Genomic DNA, 25521 nt, shown 5'->3' with positions numbered 1-25521 from the left:
GTGACCTCTGTGAACTATACTATAGTACACATGAAAAAAGTAGAGGCAGTAGTTTTGTGTAAGGTAATAATAGGGAGAAGGATGTACGTGTCTTTCCTTATGCAAATATTTTTACAGTCTCAGATGGTAGGCTACCGTTAAAGATAACTGAGTGATGAAAATATGACATGCCTGAGTCCATGTTTGGGCATACATTCTGCCCTTGCTGGTGAGAACACTGTCACTGTTAGGAATAAAAGCTGTGCCTCACCTCAGGGACAGACAGGTATCTGAGATCTAAGCAACTGAACTGGGATTCAAATTGAAGTAGAAGCTGCAGCTGGTGAGTTTAACTATTTAAAAAAAAACTGAAAACACAACGCAGTCAACCTCTTCAGAGAACTCAAATACCTACTGTAACTGTAACCTGACAGTAGTTTTCATTTCTTTTAAATGCATTGCACATTACAGATACAGTAAACTACAGTACAGTAATCAAATGATTTAGCAATTATAGCTATGTCACTTGAATTTTAAAAAAATATATATATATATATTTTAACCTTTATTTAACTAGGCAAATCAGTTAAAAGCAAATTCTTATTTACACTCACAGCCTACCCCGGCCAAACCCGGACGACTCTGGGCTCCCAATCATGGCCGGATGTGATACAGCCTGAATTTGAACCAGGGGCTGAAGTGACAACTCTTGCACTGAGATGAAGTGCCTTAGACCTCTGCACCACTCGGGAGCCCACATAGCTAGTACTTTCCTGTCAGAAATTTTTCTCAAATTCAGTGCTTGCCCACTGGGCACAAACTGGTTGAATGAACAGTGTTTTAATGTAATTTGTCAACCCTGCTTCAACCATGCTAATGTCTATATTTCTAATGGTGTCATTCAGCAGAGATGTACACTATCATGTTCATCAAAGATGCCAAGATCTACGTTCTCTTACTGGTGTTCATCATTCATCTTTGTGGAGAAAGGGCAGTCAGACTTATCAACAGAAAGTGTGAAAAAGATTACTGAAGACGTAATATACACAAGAAGGGTAACATATAAAGTGATGTATATTATTTAATGTTTGCATGTTGATTCGTGTAAGTGCCAACACAGTACTTTACTGTGAAGTACACATAGTCTTTGCTTACTGCTGTGGTGGTGATAATAACCATATTGCCTATTCAGGTTCAAGCCTGAAGAGTTGAAAAGAATGATAGCAAAGAAAGCAGAAGAAGGCACAAGCGGAAGACAGCCCAAGTAAGATCATTTTCGTTTGTTTCTACTTTTAGCAACCATGAGCTTCTATCTCATAATTTGACAATGTTTTTTACAATGACTTTTCTTGTGGCTGAGCAATCTGTATCCTCATATTATACAATCCCCTCCAACCCCTCTTTTACGCTACTGCTACTCTCTGTTCATCATATATGCATAGTCACTTTAACAATATCTACATGTACATACTACCTCAATCAGCCCGACTAACCGGTGCCTGTATATAGCCTCGCCACTGTTATTTTTTACTGTCTTTTTACTGTTGTTTTTATTTATTAACTTACCTATTGTTCACATAATACATTTTATGCACTGTTGGTTAGAGCCTGTAAGTAAGCATTTCACTGTAAGGTCTACTACACCTGTTGTATTCGGCGCACGTGACAAATAAACTTTGATTTGATTTGATTTGACTCCATGGTTTAACCAACCCAGTATTAGGAATACGACAACCCTATCCAGTATTAGGAATACGACAATTCTGCATGGATCTACATTTATCACTCTTCTATCTTTGAGTCTTCATAAAAACAATGTACAGTGTAGCTTCAAAATATATTTTAAACGATCTTGGTTGCTCTCATGGACTGTATTATGTCTTAAATGCTCATTTAAATTGTTTCCATTTCGACCACTTGATTTACTGTATGTTTGGGTTTCTAATACAGGGGCGAGCAGTTCACAATGGCACTCACGCTTACAACAAAGGAATGTGACAGTGGGGAGCTAGAGAAAAGACACAATCTCCAACAGGTTATGGACGACATGGTAAATGGTGCTGTGGGCAACAATGATTGGGTCACTGCAGCTATTCCTGAGTTCAACAACGGTTATGACAGCCATTCAGAATATTGCGTACTGGAGAAACTGCAATCCAATTTAAAAAAATATTCTAATATAGAGTGTTTGATACTCTACACACACAACAGTCCTTGCGCTGATAAATGACTGAAGGACAACCATTCGTTCAACATTATCAAACAACTGATAGAGGTTTTCTGAAAAGTAGAATCAACATATAGTGCATTAGTCTTTGACCATATTATATTATAGACATTGAAAAAAGTAGAGAAGACGTTTTTAATTCCCTGAAAAACATTCCTATACCAACGTATTGCTGCTACAAAGTTATTGCTACAAATACTGGATATTACTGTGCATTGCTTGACACTAGCAAAGATGACAAATTTCAAATATGTTTAGATGAGATAAAGCAATGAGATATCAAAGTAATGACACCAATGATAAACCCCTGAGAAAAATGAATAAAGAGCACAATAGATTTTTTCTGTTGTTACAAAAACCACAAAATCTATACAAATGTTTGGCTGTCATCACTCATCACTGAATTGGGATGCTAATGTTAGCAGTACATGAATGTTGGTTGTAATTATTTAGGCTGTTCTGTATCCCCCCATTCTGTCGTTTCAATGTGCTTTCTGTGCTTTTCTAACATTCTGAAACTGGATAATGTAGTGTTTCATTTCAAACTATTTCTGCCTGATGCCAGCAGAAAGTTGTTAGTCTGTAGTTTATTATACTGTATAAATCTGTTTCCACTCGCTTATGATATCATTACTGTGATCTACAACTTTATGACGTATGAGTTATTTGCTGTTATTAAACCATTCTCTCTTGGATGTAATGAAGGATGTTGTTTGTGATACGTGCTTTCTCTTCGTTATGTTCAGTCTCAAGTGTGAATAGAAGCCCATTAACTTGGAGACATCTTTACAGCAGTGGTCTGTGAAAGCATTTTACTCGGCAGGAGCTGCTCGTCATGCATCATTCCAGCTGGTAGTTCATATTCAATCCATAAAAAGTTTAGTTGTCGAGGGGCTGAATGGTCAAGTTCCCAGTTTTCACACTCTGTTATAATTGATGCATCTGGAGTATGCTATTTAGTCACTGAGAGACAGCTGGACTAGACAGGACCGGCTCCAGGCATAAGCGGTCGCTTAAGGCCCCAGGCCATTTTTTTTTGTTGGTACTCAGTCGGTGTTTCAACTTACTGTTCTCTCTTAGGGCCCCCAAAAGGCTAGAACTGGCCCTGGGGCCAGAGAATAATTTGTATTGGTTATTCACTTTCAGGAAAATGTCAAAACATCAACAAACCCAAAGCAGACATATGGACAGCTACAAAAAGAACACCAATTATTTTTTACACCTACGTTTGCTTCTTTATGTTTATTGGGAAATAACTGGAAAAAATGAAAATATTGAATATGTGCAGAATAAAAGCGTAATATGGTCAATAAGAGGGTTGAAATTATATGTCAAAGAAAATGTAATGAAACACAAACTGCCTCCTCAAAACAAATTGGCACTGTTACCTTAGATTGAGTTGAATTTCATCTAGACTGGCTTTATTCAACCTTTCAGGTTTATAAATGGGCATACATTAAAAACCATAAACTACACCTCTCCACTGCTGTCAGTTTTATTCAACAGTATACAGTGCCTTTGGAAAGTGTTCAGATCCCTTGACTTTTTCCACAATTTGTTACCTTAGAGCCTTATTCTAAAACTGATTAAATCGTTTTTTCCCCTCATCAATCTACACAATACCCAATAATGATAATGCAAAAACAGGTTTTTAGAGATTTTTACTCAAATATAATTTAAAACCCCCCGGAAATATCACATTTACATAAGTATCAGACCCTTTACTCAGTACTTTGTTGAAGCACCTTTGGTAGTGATTACAGCATGGAGTCTTCTTGGGTATCTGTATTTTGGGAGTTTCTCCCATTCTTCTCTGCCGATCCTCTCAAGCTCTGTCAGGTTGAATGGGGAGCGTTGCTATTTTCAGTTCTCTTCAGAGGGGCCACTCAAGGGCCACTCAAGCACATTCAGTTGCCTTGTCCCGAAGCCACTCCTGCGTTGTCTTGGCTGTGTGCTTAGGGTCGTTGTCCTGTTGGAAGATGAACCTTCGCCCCAGACTGAGGTTCTGAGCACTCTGGAGCAGGTTTTCATCAAGGATCTCTCTGTACTTTGCTCTGTTCATCTTACCCTTGATCCTGACTAGTCTCCCAATCCCTGCCGCTGAAAAGCATCCCCACAGCATGATGATGCCACCACCATGCTTCACCGTAGGGATGGTGCCAAGTTTCTCATGGTCTGAGAGTCTTTAGGCACCTTTTGGCAAACTCCAAGCTGGCTGTCATGTGCCTTTTACTGAGGAGTGGCTTCCGTCTGGCCACTCTACCTTATTAAAGGCCTGATTGGTGGAGTGTTGCAGAGATGGTTGTAGTTCTGGAAGGTTCTCCCATCTCAACAGAGGAACTAGGAACTGGGGTTCTTGGTCACCTCCCTGACCAAGGCCCGTCTCCTCTGATTGCTCTGTTTTGCCGGGCAGACAGCTCTACGAAGGGTCTTGGTGGTTAAAACTTCTTCCATTTAAGAATGGTAGAGCCCACTGTGTTCTTGGGGACCTTCAATCAGTGGCAGTTCTAGACCATTTCAACTGGGGGGGGGGGGGGGGCAGTTGTTCTGTTAGAGGGGCCAGTTACATTAGACTTATTATTATATTGTTGTCATATCGGTTTCTTCACTGCATTGCAGTTATTAGCAGGCAAAAGACCATGTTCATAATCATTCAACAATTTATTTGCATTTCCATTATAATTTTCATTTGCATTACATATTCAGTATCAGGTCACATCAACTGTATTCTCTGGCTTTTGTGTTTTTCTTTTTGCAAAAAGATCAGCAAATTCATCTAGACTCAAGGCCTTTGCCCTCCTTGACTCAATACTTAATACACCTAAATTGCTTAATCTGTCATCTGACATTGTGGACCTGAGATACGTTTTCACCAGCTTTAGTGCAGAAAAACTCTGTTCACAAGAAGCAGTACTAACAGGGATTGAAACAGCTATCTTGCACAGTTTAAAGAGCTCAAAGAAAACTTCTTTATAAGGCTCAATGAATAATGCCAGCTCTACTCTCTGCAGGTCTCTGCATGCCACTCTGCATTTTCCTTTCTAAAATTCTACTGAACTGATGTAATTCATGCCCCAAGTCCTCAATATTTGATTCAAACATTCTAGCAAATGGAAACAGGGACTTCTCTTTGAGAAATACATAACTTGTAGGGTAGGGTTTAGAGTTTGGATGCCATTCATTATGTCACAGTTTTTGCTAGGGAACCTTCTGTTAAGCTCATTGAGCATATGATCTAAAACAGGATAGAAAAGGGTTGTACGAAAACTGCCTTTTTCTTGTTCTGAATCTGACATCTGACCCATTGTACTGAGTACACAGTCTCCATTAAATTGAGAGCTTAGCTTTTTTGGTCGTTTTGCAGGGAGGTGTACTGCAGTATCACATTGCTCAGCTGTGTTCAACACTTCATTCCATAGGTCATCAAAAAATGACTCATCCCTGTAGTCATTCAAAGTTTGAACTAAGGCTTCAACTAAATCAACAGCCTTTGACAGGTCAAGTGGTGCACCTGGGTACATCTCTATTTGTATGCTATGCCATTTTTGATGCACATACAGTATGACCCAGATGTGAAGACGTAAAGTCTTTCTAGTAAGGAGAAGAACTGTCCGACCTCAGGGACAGCTTTGACTGTATCCACTAAAACTAAGTTTAGACAGTGTGCACTGCAGTGGATGTAAAAGGCATGCTTTGCTTGTTCTTCAATGCGTGCCTGAATGCCTGAATGCTTGCCACTCATAACGGAAGCACCGTCATATGCTTGGCCTACTAGGTTGTTTTTGTATTCAAGACCATGACTTTATAATATGTGTACGATTTTGTCAGTAAGCCCTGCTGCATCTAGTCGATCAGCCGATTCAAAGTGGAGAAAGCTCTCATGGACAGCTCCTCTGAAATAATACCTGAGTACTAGAGATATCTGCTCCTGTGTTTTCTTCTTTTGAGCTTCTAGTCATGGAATCTATGCAGCCTACTCAATCACTTTTTATAGCTACTGTTTACAGGCCTCCTGGGCTGTATACAGCGTTCCTCACTGAGTTCCCTGAATTCCTATTGTAGTCATGGCAGATAATATTCACATTTTTGGTGACTTCAATATTCACATGGAAAAGTCCACAGGCCCACTCCAAAAGGCTTTTGGAGCCATAATCGACTCAGGGTTTTGTCCAACATGTCTCTGGACCTATTCACTGCCACAGTCACACTCTGCACCTAGTTTTGTCCCGTGGAATAAATATTGTGGATCTTAATGTTTTTCCTCATAATCCTGGACTATCGGACCATCATTTTATTACGTTTGCAATTGCAACAAATAATCTGCTCAGACCCCAACAAAGGACCATCAAAAGCCGTGCTATTAATTCTTGTACAACCCAAAGATTTCTAAATGCCCTTCCAGACTCTCTCCACCTACCCAAGGAGATCAGAGAACAAAAATCAGTTAACCACCTAACTGAGGAACTCAATTTAACCTTAATACCCTAGATGCGTAATACCCTAGATGCAATCGCATAAGAAACTAGCTCCCTGTTATACAGAAAATACCCGGGCCCTGAAGCAAGCTTCCAGATTTGAACGGAAATGGCGCTACACCAAGCTGGAAGTCTTCCGTCTAGCTTGGAAAGACAGTACAGTGCAGTATCGAAGAGCCCTCACTGCTGCTCGATCATCCTATTTTTCCAACTTAATTGAGGAGAATCCAACATTTCTTTTTGATACTGTCGCAAAGCTGACTAAAAAGCAGCATTCCCCAAGAGAGGACTTCAGCAGTGATAAATTAATGAACTTCTTTGACGAAAAGATCATGATCAACAGAAAGCAAATTACGGACTCCTCTTTAAATATCCGTATTTCTCCAAAGCTCAGTTGTCCTGAGTCTGCACAACACTGCCAGGACCTAGGATCAAGGGAAACTTGATATATCTCCCGACACATTGATGAAAATAGTCTTGAAAAAGTGGCAGTAATAAAGCCTCTCTTGAAAAATCCAAACCTTGACCCAGAAAATATTAAAAACTTTCGGCCTATATCGAATCTCCCATTCCTCTCAAAGATTTTAGAAAAAGCTGTTGCACAATTGTAAAGTTTGGTGTTCCTCAAGGTTCTGTTTTAGGACCACTATTGTTTTCACTATATATTTTACATCTTGGTGATGTCATTCGGAAACATAATGTTAACTTTCACTGCTATGCTGATGATACACAGCTGTACATTTCGATGAAACATGGTGAAGCCCCAAAATTGCCCTCCCTGGAAGCCTATGTTTCAGACATAAGGAAGAGGAGGGTGGTATTTTATTAACTTTTAAACTCAGCCAAAACAGAGATGCTAGTTCTAGGTCCCAAGAAACAAAGAGATATTCTGTTGGATCTGACAATTAATCTTGATGGTTGTACAGTCATCTCAAATAAAACTGTGAAGGACCTCAGCGTTACTCTGGACCCTGATCTCTCTTTTGACGAACATATCAAGAATATTAAAAAATAACAGCTTTTTTCCATCTTCGTGACATTGCAAAGATCAGAAACTTTCTGTCCAAAAATTATGCAGAAAAATTAATCCATGCTTTTGTCACTTCTAGATTAGACAATTACTGCAATGCTCTACTTTCCGGCTACCCGGATAAAGCGCTAAATAAACTTCAGTTAGTGCTAAACATGGCTGACTAGAACCAAAAAAATTTGATCATATTACTCCAGTGCTAGCCTCTCTACACTGGCTTCCTGTTAAGGCTAGGGCTGATTTCAAGGTTTTACTGCTAACATACAAAGCATTACATGGGCTTGCTCCTACCTATCATTCTGATGTGGTCCTGCCGTTCATACCTACACGTACGCTATGGGTCACAAGAAGCAGGCCTCCTTACTGTCCCTAGAATTTCTAAGCAAACAGCTGGAGGCAGGGCTTTCTCCTATAGAGCACATTGATAGGCAGAATGGTCTGCCTATCAATGTGAGAGACACAGACTCTGGCTCGACCTTTAAGTCTTTATCGAAGACTCATTTCTTCAGTAGGTCCTATGATTGAGTGTAGTCTGGCCCAGGGGTGTGATGGTGAACGGAAAGGCACTGGAGTGACGAACCGCCCTTGCTGTCTCTGCCTGGCCGGTTCCCCTCTCTCCACTGGGATTCTCCACTGCTCTTCCATGCCGTCCCTAGGGGGGCTGTGTCACTTGAGTAATCTTCCTGTCCAGGTTGGCGCCCCCCTCGGGTTTGTGCCGTGGGGGAGATCTTAATGGGCTATGGTCACCCTTGTCTCAGGGTACTAGGTTGGTGGTTGAAGATATACCTCTAGTGGTGTTGGGGCTGTGCTTTGGCAAAATGGGTGGGGTTATATCCTGCCTGTTTAGCCTTGTCCGGGGGTATCGTCAAACAGGGACACAGTGTCTCCCGACCCCTCTTGTCTCAGCCTCCAGTATTTATGCTGCAATAGTTTATGTGTCAGGAGCGCTAGGGTCAATCTGTTACATCTGGAGTATTTCTCCAGTCTTATCTGGTGTCCTGTGTGAGTTTAAGTATGCTTCCTCTCATTCTCTCTCTTTCTTTTTCTCTCTTTTGCCTTCTCTCTCTTTCGCTTTTTCTCTATCTCTTTCTCTCGGAGGACCTGAACCCTAGGACCAGTCCACCTGGTCATGCTGCTGCTCCAGTTTCAACTGTTCTGCCTGCGGCTATGGAACCCTGACCTGTTCATTGGACGTGCTAACTTGTCCCGTACCTGCTGTTTTGGACTCTCTCGCTATCACACCTGCTGTCTCTAACTCTGAATGATTGGCTATGAAAAGCCAGCTAACATTTACTCCTGAGGTGCTGACCTGTTGCACCCTCTAAAACCCTGCTGGTCATCTATGAACATTTGAACATCTTGGCCATGTTCTGTTATTGGCCACCCCTCAGAGCCTGGTTCCTCTCTAGGTTTCTTCCTCGGTTCCGGCCTTTCTAGGGAGTTTTTCTTAGCCATCGTGCTTCTGCATCTGCATTGCTTGCTGTTTGGGGTTTTAGGATAGGTTTCTATACAGTACTTTGTGACATCGGCTGATGTAAAAAGGGCTTTATAAATACATTTGAATGATTGATTGAATTAATGAAAATTGGCCAGGTAGCCATTTGATTAGCTGTTCAGGAGTCTTATGGCTTGGGGGTAGAAGCTGTTTAGAAGCCTCTTGGACCTAGACTTGGCGCTCTGGTAGCGCTTGCCCTGCGGTAGCAGAAAGAACAGTCTATGACTAGGGTGGCTGGAGTCTTTAACAATTTTTAGGGCCTTCCTCTGACACCGCCTGGTATACAGGTCCTAGATGCAGGAAGCTTGGCCCTGGTGATGTACTGGGCCGTACGCACTACACTCTGTAGTGCCTTGCGATCAGAGGCCGTGCAATTGCCATACCGGGCAATGATGCAACCCTTCAGGATGCTCTCGATGGTGCAGCTGTAAAACCTTTTGAGGATCTGAGGACCCATGCCAAATCTTTTCAGTTTCCTGAGGGGGAATAGGTTTTGTCTTCACAACTGTCTTTGTGTGCTTGGACCATGTTAGTTTGTTGGTGATGTGGACGCCAAGGAACTTGAAGCTCTCAACCTGCTCCACTACAGCCCCGTCGTTGAGAATGGGGACGTGCTCAGTCCTCCGTTTCCTGTAGTTCACAATTATCTCCTTTGTCTTGATCATGTTGAGGGAGAGGTTGTTGTCCTTGCACCACACGGTCAGGTCTGTGACCGCCTCTCTATAGGCTGTCTCCTTGTGGTCGGTGATCAGGCCTACCTACCACTGTTGTGTCATGAGCATCATCTTAATGATGGTGTTGGAGTCGTGCAATCATGAGTGAACAGGGAGTACAGGAGGGGACTGAGCACGCACCCCTTGAGGATCAGCGTGGCGGATGTGTTGTTACCTACCCTTACCACCTGGGGGCAGCCCGTCAGGAAGTCCAGGATCCAGTTGCAGAGGGAGGTGTTTTGTCCCAGGGTCCTTAGCTTAGTGATGAGCTTTGAGGCACTATGGTGTTGAATGCTGAGCTGTAGTCAAGGAATAGCATTTTTACATAGGTGTTCCTTTTGTCCAGATGGGAAAGGGCAGTGTGGAGTGCAATAGAGATTGTATTATCTGTGGATAATTATTTTTTTTTACCTTTATTTATCTAGGCAAGTCAGTTAAGAACAAATTATTTTTACAATGGCGGCCTAGCAACAGTGGGTTAACTGCCTTGTTCAGGGGCAGAACAACAGACCCTTGTCAGCTCGGGGATTCGATCTAGCAACCTTTCAGTTACTGGCCCAAAGCTCTAACCACTAGGCTACCTGCCGGATCTGTTGATGCTGTATGCAAATTGGAGTGGGTCTAGGGTTTCTGGGATAATGGTGTTGATGTGAGCCATGACCAGTCTTTCAAAGCATTTCATGGCTACAAACATGAGTGCTACGGGTTGGTAGTCATTTAGGCAGGTTACCTTAGTGTTCTTGGGCACAGGGACTATGGTGGTCTGCTTGAGACATGTTGATATTACAGACTCGATCAGGGAGAGGTTGAAAATGTCAGTAAAGACACTTGCCAGTTGGGCAGCGCATGCTCGGAGTACACGTCCTGGTAATCTGTCTGGCCCAGTGGCCTTGTGAATGTTGATCTGTTTAAAGGTCTTTCTCAGATCGGCTGCGGAGAGCGTGATCACACAGTCATCCGGAACAGCTGATGCTCTCATGCATGTTTCAGTTGCCTCATGTTGCCTCAAAGTGAGCATAGAAGTCATTTAGCTTGTCTGGTAGGCTTGTGTCACTGGGCAGCTCTCGGCTGTGCTCCCCTTTGTAGTCTGTAATAGTTTGCAAGCCCCGCCACATCTGACGAGCGTCGGAGCTGGTGTAGTATGATTCGATCTTAGTCCTGTATTGATGCTTTGCCTGTTTGATGGTTCGTCGGAGGGCATAGCGGGATTTCTTATAAGCTTCCGGGTTAGAGTCCCGCTCCTTGAAAGCGGCAGCTCTACCCTTTAGCTCAGTGCGAATGTTGCCTGCAATCCATGGCTTCTGGTTGGGGTATGTACTGGAGGTCGACCGATTATGATTTTTCAACGCCGATACCGGTACCGATTATTGGAGGACCAAAAAAGCTGATACCGATTAATTAATGACAATTACAACAATACTGAATGAACACTTATTTAAACTTAATATAATACATTAATAAAATCAATGCAGCCTAAAATAAATAATGAAACATGTTCAATTTGGTTTAAATAATGAAAAAACAAAGTGTTGAGGAAGAAAGTAAAAGTGCAATATGTGCCATGTAAGAAAGCTAACGTTTAAGTTCCTTGCTCAGAACATGAGAACATTTGAAAGCTGGTGGTTTCTTTTAACACGAGTCTTTAATATTCCCAGGTAAGAAGTTTTAAGTTGTAGTTATTATAGGAATTATAGGACTATTACCCTCTATATCATTTGTATTTCATTAACCTTTGACTATTGGATGTTCTTATAGGCACTTTAGTATTGCCAGTGTAACAGTATAGCTTCCGTCCCTCTCCTCGCTCCTCCCTGGGCTCAGACCAGGAACACAACAACAACAGCCACCCTCGAAGCCGCGTTACCCATACAGAGCAAGGGAAACAACCACTCCAAGGCTCGGAGCGAGTGACGTTTGAGATGCTAACTAGCCAGCCATTTCACTTCGGTTACACCAGCCTCATCTCGGAAGTTGATAGGCTTGAAGTCATAAACAGCGCAATGCTTGACGCACAATGAAGAGCTGCTGTCAAAACGCACGAAAGTGCTGTTTGAATGAATGTTTACGCGCCTGCTTCTGCATTCCACCGCTCAGTCAGATTCTTAGATACTTGTATGCTCAGTCAGATTATATGCAATGCAGGACACGCTAGATAATATCCAGTAATATCATCAACCATGTGTAGTTAACTAGTGATTATGATTGATTGAGTCTTTTTTATAAGATAAGTTTACTGCTAGCCAGCAACTTACCTTGGCTTACTGCATTCGCGTAGCAGGTCATTATTGCGTTGGACTAGTTAACTGTACGGTTGCAAGATTGGATACCCCGAGATGACAAGGTGAAAATCTGTCATTCTGCCCCTGAACGAGGCAGTTACAGTGCCTTGCGAAAGTATTCGGCCCCCTTGAACTTTGCGACCTTTTGCCACATTTCAGGCTTCAAACATAAAGATATAAAACTGTATTTTTTTGTGAAGAATCAACAACAAGTGGGACACAATCATGAAGTGGAACGACATTTATTGGATATTTCAAACTTTTTTAACAAATCAAAAACTGAAAAATTGGGCGTGCAAAATTATTCAGCCCCCTTAAGTTAATACTTTGTGGCGCCACCTTTTGCTGCGATTACAGCTGTAAGTCGCTTGGGGTATGTCTCTATCAGTTTTGCACATTGAGAGACTGAAATTTTTTCCCATTCCTCCTTGCAAAACAGCTCGAGCTCAGTGAGGTTGGATGGAGAGCATTTGTGAACAGCAGTTTTCAGTTCTTTCCACAGATTCTCGATTGGATTCAGGTCTGGACTTTGACTTGGCCATTCTAACACCTGGATATGTTTATTTTTGAACCATTCCATTGTAGATTTTGCTTTATGTTTTGGATCATTGTCTTGTTGGAAGACAAATCTCCGTCCCAGTCTCAGGTCTTTTGCAGACTCCATCAGGTTTTCTTCCAGAATGGTCCTGTATTTGGCTCCATCCATCTTCCCATCAATTTTAACCATCTTCCCTGTCCCTGCTGAAGAAAAGTAGGCCCAAACCATGATGCTGCCACCACCATGTTTGACAGTGGGGATGGTGTGTTCAGCTGTGTTGCTTTTACGCCAAACATAACGTTTTGCATTGTTGCCAAAAAGTTCAATTTTGGTTTCATCTGACCAGAGCACCTTCTTTCACATTTGGTGTGTCTCCCAGGTGGCTTGTGGCAAACTTTAAACGACACTTTTTATAGATAGATAGTGTGGTCTACAGCTTATAATGAGATACTCTACTTCAGGCAAGCAAAACCTTGAGATTTCCTTAGATATCGTGCACCAGCTATTGTTTACAAATATGCAATTGACCCTGCCCCGTGTCTTACCAGAGGCTGCTGTTCTGTCCTGCTGATAGAGTGTATAACCCGCCAGCTGTATGTTCTTAATGTGTCGTTCAGCCACGACTCGGTGAAGCAAAAAATATTACAGTTTTTAATGTCCCGTCAGTTCGTCCCATTATGGGGTATTGTGTGTGTGTGTTTTAAAAAAAAAGTATTTTAGAATGTAACGTAAGAAAATGTGGAAAAAGTCAAGGGGTCTGAATACTTTCCAAAGGCACTGTATGACCATGCATATGATCAACACATTTGGGTGATGTTCAAGACTGTTGAATAAGTGACAAGAAGTGAAGCTTCAGGAAAAAAAGGAACCCTGTGTCTATTTATGAAACACAGGGTTCCACAGGGTTCCTAATGCTTCCAGGAGCCCAAGGATTGGGCTCAAGTGCATGACAAATGACAGAGCTTCAAAACACCGCTTTTCAAATGACTTGGTTGTTCAATGGCATGCCCGAAGTGGCAATAACTCAAGCTCTTAATTGGTTTAATTATCATATATATTTTAAAATATTATTTTTTTAAGAGATATCATTTTATTTACCCAGAGCGGAGGGATATAAGACTGCAGTAACCAATTCAATAAGTTCATTATGTAAACACCTTGACGGAGGAGGGAGAGAGGGAGTGAAAAAGAAAAAGTGAAGAGAGAGAGAGAGAGAGAGAGAGAGAGAGAGAGAGAGAGAGAGAGAGAGAGAGAAACGGGGGCAGGGGGGGACAGGCAGACAGACAGTAACTGAGAGAGAAGTCACTTACTTCAACAGAATGAAAGGTTCAATGGGAATGCATGGGGTAAAAAAAGAGAACATAACCGAAACACATTCGCTGAGCAAGTTCCTTTTCAGAAACCTTACTATCTTTGTTGCTGTTTTTTTGAGGAGCTCACAGATGCGACTCAAAGGAAACAGGCAGAGTGTTTCACAACCTTCCTGACTGGAGGTACTAGGGTAGAGAGGGCAGGAATGAGAGAGAGGAGTGAAGTGTAAAAGTGAACCGTAGGGCTCTTCAGAAACATGGTACTTCTTGGCCCAAAATGCAGAGAACAGATAAAGGGAAACAAATAAATCATCCAAATAAGGGAGTCTGAGTCATCAATACTTGCTTTGCCATTTCCCAACAACCCATTATTTCATCACTATTTATAGAGGAATAACAGGAAATACACACATGCATACAAACACACCTCCCCCTTGTGCATGGTTTGAATCAGTATAGTGTAGTAGTGTAGACACGAACGTGCCGCAGACAGTGTTTATATACAAATAAAGCTTTATCACAGATCGAACATTCTCACAGAAGCCTATTTTCCTCTTAGCCAAGTCAACAACATTAAAACCAACATGAAAGCTAGCTGCCTAGATAATCAGGCAGGAATCATGCCTGTTCTTGTTTAATGAGTTGGGAGCTGTGGTTGATATTAGAACATAAATTACAGCAGCTCTATATCGGTTCTACTGTAGTTCAGGTTGAGGAGAGTGCCGGAAGTTTAAAAAAAAACATCTACTTTGGAGGACATCTACTTTGTGCATGACACAAGTCATTTTTCCAACAATTGTTTACAGACAGATTGTTTCACTTATAATTCACTGTATCACAATTCCAATGGGTCAGAAGTTTACATAAACAAAGTTGACTGTGTCCAGAAAATGATGTCATGGCTTTTGAAGCTTCTGATAGGCTAATTGACATCATTTGAGTCAATTGGAGGTGTGTACCTGTGGATTTATTTCAAGGCCTACCTTCAAACTCAGTGCCTCTTTGCTTGACATCATGGGGAAATCAAAAGAAATCAGCCAAGACCTCAGAAAAAAAATTGTAGACCTCCACATGTCTGGTTCATCCTTGGGAGCAATTTCCAAATGCCTGAAGGTATCACGTTCACTTGTACAAACAATAGTATGCAAATATAAACACCATGGGACCACGCAGCAGTCATACATTTCAGGAAGGAGACGCATTCTGTCTCCTAGAGATGAATGTACTTTGGTGCGAAAAGTGCAATCAATCCCAGAACAACAGTAAAGGACCTTGTGAAGACGCTGGAGGAAACAGGTACAAAAGTATCTCTATCCACAGTAAAACGAGTCCTATATCGGCCTAACCTGAAAGGACGCTCAGCAAGGAAGAAGCCACTGCTCCAAAACCGCCATAAAAAGCCAGACTACGGTTTGCAACTGCACATGGGGACAAAGATTGTACTTTTTGGAGAAATGTCCTCTGGTCTGATGGAAACACAAGCAGAACTGTTTGGCCATAATGACCATCGTTATGTTTGGAGGAAAAAGGGGGATGCTTGCAAGCCGAAGAACACCATCCCAACCGTGAAGCACGGGGGTGGCAGCATCATGTTGTGGGGGTGCTTTGCTGCAGGAGGGACTGGTGCACTTCACAAAATAGATGGCATCAGGAGGCAGGAAAATGATGTGGATATGTTGAAGCAACATCTCAAGACATCAGTCAGGAAGTTAAAGCTTGGTCGCAAATGGGTCTTCCAAATGGCCCCTAGCATACTTCCAAAGTTGTGGCAAAATGGCTTAAGGACAAAAAGGTATTGGAGTGGCCTCACAAAGCCCTGTCCCCAATCCTGTAGAAAATATGTGGGCGAACTGAAAAAGCATGTGCGAGCAAGAAGACCTACAAACCTGACTCAGTTACACCAGCTCTGTCAGGAGGAATGGGCCAAAATTCAGCCAACTTATTGTGGGACGGTTGTGGAAGGCTATCTGAAACATTTGACACAAGTTAAACAATTTAAAGGCAATGCTACCAAATACTAATTGAGTGCATGTAATTTTCTGAACCACTGGGAATGTGGTGAAAGAAATTAATGCTGAAATAAATAACTCGCTCTACTATTATTCTGACAATTCACATTCTTAAAATAAAGTTGTGAACCTAACTGACCTAAGACAGGGGATTTTTTACTTGGATTAAATGTCAGGAATTGTGAAAAACTGAGTTTAAATGTATTTGGCTAAGGTGTATGTAAACTTCCGACTTCAACTGTATATTTCAGGACGTTGTGTATTCCTGGAAATAATCAGCGTTCATGCAAACATTACAGTTTTTAAAAAATAACTCTTGGCACAATTTTCCCACTATAATTGCCTTGAGTGGGTTGATTCATTGACATAATCTTCCTGTCCGGTTTTGCGCCCCCCTCAGGCTCGTGCGGTGGAGGAGATCTTTCGTGGGCTATATTCAGTCTTGTCTCAGGGTAGTAAGTTGGTGGTCTGTTGAGCCTCAGGACCATGCCTCAGGACTACCTGGCCTGATGACTCCGGGCTGTCCCCATCCCCAGTCCACCTGGTTGTGCTGCTGATCCATTTTCTGCTGTTTTGCCTGTGGCGATGGAACCCTGACCTGTTCACCGGACGTGCTGCCTTGTCCCGGACCTACTGTTGCCGACCCTCTATCTATCCCTATCTCTCTCTCTCCTTCTCTACCGCACCTGCTGTCTCTCTAACTCTGAATGCTTGGCTATGAAAAGCCAACTGACAGTTACTCCTGATGTGCTGACCTGTTGCACCCTCTACAACCACTGTGATTATTATTTGACCCTGCTGGTCATCTATGAACGTTTGAACATCTTGAAGAACTATCTGGCCTTAACGGCCATGTACTCTTATAATCTCCACCCGGCACAGCCAGAAGAGGACTGGCTACCATTCAGAGCCTGGTTCCTCTCTAGGTTTCTTCCTAGGTTCCTGCCTTTTTAGGGAGTTTTTCATAGCCACCGTGCTTCTACATCTGCATTGCTTGCTGTTTGGGGTTTTAGGCTGGGTTTCTTTACAAGCACTTTGTGACATCAGCTGATGTAAAACGGCTTTATAAATGCATTTGATTTGAGTAAAGTCTTTTTAATAATTTTTAAGCTTATTTTAACACAGGCTTAACACCTAACAAACACTTTGTACTTTTTAACAACACTTTTAATTTAGGCCAGGCCCTGTTGTTACCTCATATCCCAATGATAATGCCTTGCATTACGCATGTAAAGGAAAGACTTTGCTCAGCTTGCCATTGGCTCAACTCACCCCATGGCAAACATTTTGACTATATTAGCCCACACAGCTACAAGGATGCACTTTCATGCCAGGTTTAGGACCTCATATTGAAGCTTATAGAGACCCCAACTGATGTATAAACAATCTTAAAATGATCTACTTTGGGTTAGATACAAGCATCATGAAACTTCTAACATAATACATGAATTTGACTTTTTTGGACATAACTTGCTTACCGCTTTTTCTATGTGGTTTCTTCCTACAGATTCCATGAAATGATGACATCTTCCTGAATATTTGGTCATATTAGAAATGTTGTGTATGGTTTCCTAAAAACAAGGGTGACTCAACTTACCCCTTTGTCTTAACTTACCCCACTCTCTCCTATGTGTTGTAGCCTTGGTAAAGAAGGTGGAGGGGGGTCCATAGAGGCTGTCAGAACATGGCTCTAGTCATGGCCAAGCCACACGCCCGCACAATAGTTTCAGCTAACTTTGAAATAAGGCTAAATTGCCCTGAGTCATCAGATTCATATTAGAGTAAATGTTTGTGGAATGATGCTCTGTTGTGCCAGACCCACTTTCAAATGGCCTGAAAAGACTGAGAGAAAAAAGATCAGGGTATCAGATCTCTTCCAAAAGTAAATCTGTCAACAACATTAGCCCCTGAAAGGGGCACTCCAAAATGACACACTGTCGTCCATGACTGTGGGAAAATAATGTAATAGCAGGAATCTGATGTTGTTTATGGCCAATTCAGAAAAGTTTTCCTTCACTGTGTAATGTTGCAGCCAATGTTTTTTAATTGTAGGAAAGGAGAAAGCCGCAATCTCGCCTGTTTAATGTGACAGGTTTGTTTTTAATTGACATTATCATAAGGGAGCTATGTTCTCCATAAATGGACAATCATGGATTGATGTTTACGTGGAGCTGCCTGGAGGAGAATGAAAGCAAGTATGCACAAGCATTCGTATGTGCACGCACGCATGCACGCACACGCACACACACACAGACACACACACACACACACACACACACACACACACACACACACACACACACACACACACACACACACACACACACACACACACACACACACACACACACACACACACACACACAGTGTCATTTTGGAAGGGCAGTGTGTTCTCTCTCCTTTTGTCTGGGTGAGTGCAGGAACGTGTTTGATTTGCAGTCCTGACCCCGAGATCACGTCACAATTTAAAAAACGAATTCACTCCTCATAAAATAAGGAGAAAAGTGAGTGAGAGAGAGAGAGTGAGAGAGGCACTGCCGTTGTGTTTATGTGAGGTGAGTGACAGGTGTTGGGACACGAATGTTGAAACTCAATGGGGCTGGGGTCTGATGTCTGACTCCTGACATAAATGAAAAACCCATGGAGCTGCTCTGGTGATGGATGAGCCGTTGAGCACGCCAGAGCTTGAAAGATTCTAGGAAAGCGCTCAGCCTGTCTCCGGTCCTGATAAAGAAATAAGAGGAGCTTCAGCTAAGCCAGCACCGCTCGACTCGTGCAGAGGTGACAGAGCCACTTTGTCATGCAGTGTTTTTACCCAGCTAGATTCATTATCTACATCAGAGGGAAAAACACGATGTTCACTCTGCCTTTGTAAAATAACCTTCTTCTTATGACTGTTATACAGGATCAACACCTGGCTATTGAAGCCTGCTTTCAGTTCTGCCTTTCAAATAAAGGCCCTACATTGTCTGTTGGTTATACAGTACCAATCAAAAGTTTGTACACGTACTCATTTGAGGGTTTTTCTTTATTTTTTACTATTTTCGACATTATAGAATAATAGTGAAGACATCAAAACTATGAAATAACACATGTGGAATCATGTAGTAACCAAAAAAAGTGTATTGCAAATCAAAATATATTTTATATTCTTCAAAGTAGCCACCCTTTGCCTTGAAGGCCACTTTGCACACTCTTGGCATTCTCTCAACCAGCTTCACCTGGAATGCTTTTCCGAAGGTCTTAAAAGAGTTCCCACATATGCTGAGCATTTGTTGGCTGCATTTCCTTCACTTAACTCATCCAGAACCACCTCAATAGGGTTGAGGTTGGGTGATTGTGGAGGCCAGGTCATCTGATGGAGCACGCCATCACTCTCCTTATTGGTCAAATAGCCCTTACTCAGCCTGGAGGTGTGTTTTGGGTCATTGTCCTGTTGAAAAACAAATTATAGTCCCACTAAGCGCAAACCAGATGGGATGGCGTATCGCTGCAGAATGCTGTGGTAGCCAGGCTGGTTAAGTATGTCTTGAATTCTAAATAAATCACTGACAGTGTCACCAGAAAAGCACCCCCACACCATCACACCTCCTTCTCTGTGCTTCATGGTGGGAACCACACATGTGGAGAACAAAGACACAGCGGTTTGAACAAAAATCAAAAATTTGGACTCATCAGACCAAAGGACAGATTTCCACCGGTCTAATGTCCATTGCTTGTGTTTCTTGGCCCAAGCAAGTCTCTTCTCATTATTGGTTTCCTCCAATAGTGCGACTGCACTTGAAGAAACTTGCAAAGTTCTTGAAGTGTTCCGGATTGAGTGACCTTCATGTCTTAAAGTAATGATGGACTGTCGTTTCTCTTTGCTTATTTCTCTTGCCATAATATGGACTTGGTCTTTTACCAAATAGGGCTATCTTCTGTATACCACTACCTTGTCACAAAACAACTGATTTGCTCAAATGCATTAAGAAGGAAAGAAATTCCACAAATGAATAAGGCACACCTGTCAGGCGGGGGGGGTTAACTGGTGCAGTGAATCAGGTGCAGGAGAGCAGAAATTAGTTTACAAGGTATTTAATTCCACGACAGCCCAAGTATACAGACAATACTCAGTGCGGAGAAATACCGGTAACTCAAAAATAACGGGCGTAAATACATAACCCGGCAAACATAACCAGCCGACAAGTACCGCCAAGAACAAATCAATTAACTTCTTGCGTCGTGCAAACCCGTACCCGGGAGCGTAATCATAGCCTCAAGCTCATTACCATAACGCAACGTTAACTATTCATGAAAATCGCAAATGAAATGAAATAAATATACTCACTCACAAGCTTAGCTTTTTGTTAACAACACTGTCATCTCAGATTTTCAAAATATGCTTTTCAACCATAGCTACACAAGCATTTGTGTAAGAGTATTGATAGCTAGCATAGCATTAAGCCTAGCATTCAGCAGGCAACATTTTCACAAAAACAAGAAAAGCATTCAAATAAAATCATTTACCTTTGAAGAACTTCGGATGTTTTCAATGAGGAGACTCTCAGTTAGATAGCAAATGTTAATTTTTTCAAAAAATATTATTTGTGTAGGAGAAATCGCTCCGTTTTGTTCATCACGTTTGGCCAAGAAAAAAACCAGAAAATTCAGTCATTACAACGCCAAACTTTTTTCCAAATTAACTACATAATTAACTCCATAATATCGACAGAAACATGGCATCCCATGTCTGCTCCGAGCGCCTAAACCAGTCGTCCACCGCAGGAGCCTCGATCTGGCTCTGATGCCAAGGTGCCAGAACCGGCTGGTACCCCAGTACACACTGGAAGGGGGAGAGGTTAGTGGAGGAGTGGAGGAGTGGTGGAGCGAGTTTAGGGCCATCTCTGCCCAGGATATGAACGCCGCCCACTCCCCCGGCCGGTCCTGGCAATAAGACCGCAGAAACTTACCCACATCCTGGTTCACTCTTTCCACCTGCCCGTTACTCTCGGGGTGAAAACCTGAGGTAAGGCTGACCGAGACCCCCAGACGTTCCATGAACGCCCTCCAGTCCCTTGACGTGAACTGGGGACCTCGATCAGATCCTATGTCCTCAGGCACCCCGTAGTGCCAGAAGACGTGTGTAAACAGGGACTCTGCAATCTGTAGGCCCGTAGGGAGACCAGGCAAAGGGAGGAAACGGCAGGATTTGAAAACCGATCCACAAGGCCTAGGGGCCTTGCACTGGGCGCACACCGAGCAGGAGGAAACATAAACCATCACGCCCTTCCCACTAAGACAGCGCACTGTCCGACCGATGCCCGGATGACCAGAGGAGGGTGACGTGTGGGCCCAATAGATCAAACGGTCAAGGACAACAGATGGAACGTACAGACACCCCGCTGGACACTGGAGGGGAGTGGGCTCTGTACGCAACGCCCTCTCGATGTTCGCGTCCAGCTCACTTCCGGTACCACCAGGCAAGAGGCCGGGAGAATGGGAGTGTGATCCATGGACCGCTTCTCTGTGTCATACATCCGGGACAGTGCGTCTGCCTTAGCATTCTGGGAACCTGGTCTGTAGGACAGGGCAAAACAGGTAAAGAACATGGCCCACCTTGCCTGGCGAGGGTTCAGTCTCCTCGCCGCCCGGATGTACTCCAGATTGCGGTGGTCAGTCCAGATGAGAAAAGGGTGTTTAGCCCCCTCAAGCCAATGTCTCCACGCCTTCAAGGCCTTGACGACAGCCAACATCTCCCGGTCCACCACATCATAGTTTCGCTCTGCCGGGCTGAGCTCCTTTGAAAAGAAGGAACAGGGGTGGAGCTTTGGTGGCGTAACCGAGCGCTGAGAGAGCACGGCTCCAATCCCAGCCTCAGACATGTCCACCTCCACTATGAACACCAAAGAGGGATCCGGATGAGCCAGCACGGGAGCCGAGGTAAACAGAGCCCTCAGGTGACCAAAAGCCCTGTCCGCCTCAGCCAACCACTGCAAACACACCAATCCCCCCTTCAGCGGTGAGGTAATGGGAGCCACTACCTGACCAAAGCCCTGGATAAACCTTCGGTAGTAGTTGGCAAACCCTAGAAACCGCTTCACTTCTTTTACCGTGGTGGGAGTCAGCCAATTACGCACGGCTGAAATGCGGTCACTCTCCATCTCCACCCCTGAAGTGGAAATGCGGTACCCAAGGAAGGAGACGGACTGTTAAAAAACAGACATTTCTCAGCCTTGACATACAAGTCATGCTCCAACAGTCGACCAAGCACCCTGTGTACCAGGGTCACATGCTCGGCGCGTGTAGTGGAGTATATCAGAATGTCATCAATATACACCACTACACCCTGCCCGTGCAGGTCCCTGAAAATCTTGTCTACAAAGGCCTGGAAGACTGATGGAGCATTCATCAGCCCGTACGGCATCTCGAGCTTCTCATAGTGCCCTGAGGTGGTATTAAATGCTGTCTTCCACTCCTCTCCCTCCCGGATACGCACCAGGTTGTAAGCGCTCCTGAGATCCAATTTTGTGAAGAAGCCCGCCCAGTGCATTGACTCAATCGCACTGGCTATGAGAGGTAGCGGGTAACTGTACCTCATCGTGATCTGGTTGATGCCTCGATAGTCAATACACGGGCGCAGACCTCCATCCTTTTTCTTCACAAAAAATAAACTCGAGGAGGCAGGTGAAGTGGAGGGCCGAATGTACCCCTGCCCCAGGGATTCGGGACATATGTTTCCGTAGCCGCCATCTCCTCTTGCGACAGGGGATACACGTGACTCCTGGGAAAAGCTGCGTCTACCAAGAGATTTATCACACAATCCCCCCGTCGATGGGGTGGTAATTGAGTCACCTTCTTTTTACAGAAGGTGAGAGCCAAATCGGCATATTCAGAGGGGATGCCCACGGTAAAGATCTGGTCTGGACTTTCCACCATAGTAGCACCGACGGAAACCCCTAAACACCTCCCCGAGCACTCTCGTGGCCCCCCCCCGTGATAGCCCTCTGTTGCCACGAAATAGTGAGGTCATGATAGACCAACCAGGGTAGGCCCAGAACCACGGGAAACACAGGTGAATTATTAAGGAAGAGACTGATTCTCTCCTTGTGACCCTACTGCGTAACCATGCCCAGTGAAGTGCTGGCCTCCCTAATTAGCCCTGACCCTATCGGTCGACTATCTAGGGCGTGCAGAGGGAAGGGCATATCCACTGGAACTAAAGGGATCCCTAAACTATGGGAAAATGATCTATCAATAAAATTCCCAGCTGCGCCTGTATCTATGAGCGCCTTATGCTGGGAATGCGGGGAAAACTCAGGAAAATGAATGAACAAAAACATTTGAGCAACAGAGGGCTCTGGGTGAGCCTGGTGCCAACTCACCTGGGGTGACACGAGAGTCCCCTGCCTGCTGCCTCGACTCCTAGCGGAACCTCCCCAGCACCGACCGGCAGTGTGCCCTCTGCGGCCACAGATTGTGCATGGAACGGCCCCTCCTCCAGTCGCCCTAAGATCAGCACCTCCCAGCTCCATGGGCGTCGAAGCGGTGGCGCTGGGGGATGGAATCGACAGACTCCGATCTGGACGTCCGCGGGTAGCCAGCAGGTTATCCATGGACAGGTCCACCAGCTGGTCAAAGGTGAGATTGGTGTCCCTGCAGACCAACTCCCGTCGGACGTCCTCGCGCAAACTACAATGGTAGTGATCGATCAGGACCCTGTCGTTCCATCCCGCGCCGGCGGCCAGGGTCCGAAAGTCCAATGCGAACTCCTGTGCGCTCCTCGTCCCCTGCCTCAGGTGAACTCCTCGTATTGGTCCAGCACCGCTTCTTCTTCCCCCCATACGGCGTTGGCCCACTCCAGGGCTTTCCCTGAGAGAGAGGAGACGATGGTGGACACGCTCTCAACGCCGCCCGTACAAGGAGAGGGACCGACTTCGGCGGAAGTCGTGACAGCACCTGTTAATTGAAATGCATTCCATGCATCCTCATGCAGCTGGTTGAGAGAATGCCAAGAGTGTTCAAAGCGGTCATCAAGGCAAAGGCAAGGCAAAGGCTGGCTACTTTGAAGAATCTCAAATATAAATAACATTTTGATTTGTTTAACACTTTTTTGGTTACTACATGATTCCATGTATGTTATTTCATCGTTTTGATGTCTTCACTATTCTACAATGTAGAAAATAGGAAAAACAAAAAAACCTTGTCCAAACTTTTGACTGGCCACTTTACCCTGTCTGTCCCCCCTCTTTATTGGAGCAATCTCTCCAAACCTCTCAGATTCCTTCCAGTGACAAAGAGCACCATCACTCCCCAAGCCCCCCCTTCACCTCTCCTGCCTCTTCCAAGTCTCTTCATCTCCCCACCTCTCCTGCCTCCTCCTCAAAGTCTCTTCTCCCCACCTCTCCTGCCTCCCCTATCTAACTCCCCTCTTCCCCCATTTGCCCTCTTCCCTGTGTGTGCGCCTTACCTCTCCAATTGCCAGTTGTTACACTTTTCTCCCATCCATCTGTCTTAACTGCTCTCCTCTCCAACATTGTGTCAATAACCACATTTCCATCCACAGTTTTTATGCGAGTAAAGTCATAAAAAAAATCTCAACAGTTGTGATGGAACCAGGAATTTTAAGTACAATTTGATAAATGGCGACAGATAATTTGCTTGTTCAGTAATGGTGAGATCTTTATACGTTGATAAATTGAATTATGCGAGAAATGGAGGAGGAAATGCCTTTATGCGCAAATATTGATATAATAACCAAAATATCGAAGTAAACTTGGAGTCACACAATGATATGGTGTGTGGTCCCCCCATTACGACTCGGGAAACCATGCAGTTATGCTACAGATTAAATAAATGATGATGCACTTCACAGGGGGGTGAAAGTGCAAAGTGATGAGCTTGATTCTCCTTTAAATATTGAGGGTCTTATTCTGGAGACATGATGATCGATGATTGATTGTGGCCTGTGGAATGTTGTCCCACTCCTCTTCGATGGCTGTGCGAAGATCCAGAGCATCCCAAACATGCTCAATGGGTGACATGTCTGGTGAGTATGCAGTCCATGGAAGAACTGGGACATTTTCAGCTTCCAGGAATTGTGTCCAGATCCTTGTGCCGTGCGTTATCATGATGAAACATGAGGTGATGGCAGTAGATGAATGGCACTACAATGGGCCTCTGGATCTTGTCACAGTATCTCTGTACATTCAAATACATGCCATTGATAAAATGCAATTGTGTCGTCCGTATCTTATGCCTGCCCATAACATAACCCCACCGTCACCACGGGGAACTCTGTTCACAACGTTGACATCAGAAAACCTCTCTCCCACATGACACCATACATGCTTCTGCCATCTGCCCTGTACTGTTGAAACCGGGATTCATCTGTGAAGAGCACACTTGTCCAGCATGCCAGTGGCCATCGAAGGTGAGCATTTTCCCACTGATGTCGGTTACGACGCCGAACTGCTTTCAGGTCAAG

General features: G+C 43.9%; 1 long non-coding RNA gene across 1 annotated transcript; it reads left to right on the top strand.

The window, feature by feature from the left end:
* Positions 1-887: 887 nt before the first annotated feature.
* Positions 888-2911, top strand: LOC110504322 (uncharacterized). Its single transcript, XR_002470585.3, has 3 exons — positions 888-1034; positions 1172-1243; positions 1930-2911. It is a non-coding gene; the product is annotated as an uncharacterized LOC110504322 (long non-coding RNA).
* Positions 2912-25521: the final 22610 nt, after the last annotated feature.

This window comes from Oncorhynchus mykiss, chromosome 25 (assembly GCF_057628025.1).
Source record: "Oncorhynchus mykiss isolate SJ-2025 chromosome 25, ASM5762802v1, whole genome shotgun sequence".
NCBI lineage: Eukaryota > Metazoa > Chordata > Actinopteri > Salmoniformes > Salmonidae > Oncorhynchus > Oncorhynchus mykiss.
Note: the sequence above shows the minus strand (reverse complement) of the source record. Positions and strands in the feature narration are given on the sequence as shown.